The sequence below is a fragment of the Arachis ipaensis genome, chromosome B06 (genome assembly GCF_000816755.2).
Source record: "Arachis ipaensis cultivar K30076 chromosome B06, Araip1.1, whole genome shotgun sequence".
In the NCBI taxonomy this organism is placed as follows: domain Eukaryota; kingdom Viridiplantae; phylum Streptophyta; class Magnoliopsida; order Fabales; family Fabaceae; genus Arachis; species Arachis ipaensis.
The window spans coordinates 124121691-124123576 of NC_029790.2; positions in this window are offsets into that span (position 1 = coordinate 124121691).

Here is a 1886-nt window from a genome sequence, read left to right on the forward strand (position 1 = left end):
TCATATTTAAATTTTTACTTTAATTTATGTTATGTATGTGATGATGGTTATATAAATTTTAAAATTTAATTTTATTTATTGAATTTTAATAATTATAAGGACGGGACAGGTATCCACAGGAGCGGGTTAGAGTTCAACGTTTTACTACCCGCAGGTAAAAACGGAATAGATTCTATGCGAATTGTTGTACGACAGAACGGGATCAGGTAGAGGAAAAACCCGCTTCTATCCGCTCCGTTGTCACCCCCTACTTGTAATCAATTTATCCTTCTTAGATATTATATACTTATATATTTAACTAAAAATTAAACTAACTATTCAATGAATGACTTATTGTTTAAAATGGCGATTCAATAATCCAATAATTTGGTTAAAAACAAGGCTAATTTTTTTTTAATATCGGTCAAAAATGTATATTACACTAGATTATTTAATTTCATGTAAATTTTATTCTACTATAAAAAAATTTAATTTTTAAAATACACAAAACGGTACTAATATTTTATCTATTTTTTTAATTAATTTAAAAAGGAAAATCATTTTTCTTTTCATTAAAAAATATTTTTTTTTTAATTTTGACAATGCTAAACGGCATTGTCATTTTATTTTTTATTTTTTTTAAATTATTAAAAGTAAAAAATAACGTTGCAGTTTTTCTTTTTATTTTTTAAAAATTATAAAAATATAGTTATTCTAATGAATTTAGAAAATCAAAGTTGCTCGCCAACACAACTTGGTACAACTAAGGATGACAAAATTTTTCGAAATGCGGGGATTCCTGTGGAGACTGCCCCGAATGAGGATTCAACTGTGGGAATTTTTTCTGTGGGGATGGGAATGGAGGACAAAATTCCCCCGAAGCAGGTGCGGGGACCCGAGTGGGGATCCCCGCCCTGTCCCCGCTATTCCCCGAAATTTATGAATTCTTTGAATTATCCTTAATAGTTTATTTCTCATATATGTTTTTTAGATATTTCTCACACACACATATATATAGAAACCAAAAACTCCTAATCTTTATTTGCATAACCCTTCTTCAATTCAGAGATTTCTAAAGCAGTCCATACTTCATCCAACCTCTCTGCAGCCACCCCCTCGTCACCCTTTTCACCACATTGTCACACCTCACTGTGTCATCACCCTTACCGCGTCGTAATTTCTTTTTGCGGCGTTTCCTTTTTGTAACTCTACCGTCGTGTCCATTCTCCTCTCTGTTGTCGCGTCTCCCACCTCGTCTACTACTTTGTCCTTTGGCTCGTCGTTGCATCTCCATTGCGTTATTTCGAAAGAAGTCACCATCGTGTCATTTAGACTTTTTGTATAAAATCTTGCAGTTTTTGTATAAGATAGATACTTTTTTTTTTTACCAAAGATAGGAGACTCGAACCCGCAACCTCTTAATTGAGTATGGGGAGACTATGCCATTTGAGTTATAACTCATTGGCATATAAGATAGATACTTGCAGCTCTATTCATATGGAAATTAATAATTAGTTAGAACTATTATGTACATGGAGAATGGGATCCCTGCAAAAAATGGGACCCCGTGAAAAATGGGGATGGGGAGTAATATTCTCCCACGACATGGAATAAGACGGGAATGCAGAGCAAATCTAAGAGCGAAAATAAGGAGCAGGGAGGCATCCTCCGCCCTTGCCCTGCGCCATTGACATCCCTAAATACAACACACATAATAGACTATTTATAGGATAACACTCCTCTTAGTCCAATATTAAAATACAATATTTTAAATAACAGAACTAATCACAAACATCATATAAAGGGGAAAAAAAGGCCACTACGTAGCTACATACGTAAGCAAGAAGAAGTGCCAAACGTGGGAAAGAAGAAAAAAAATGAAAGATAAACAAATCACAAAATAAGAT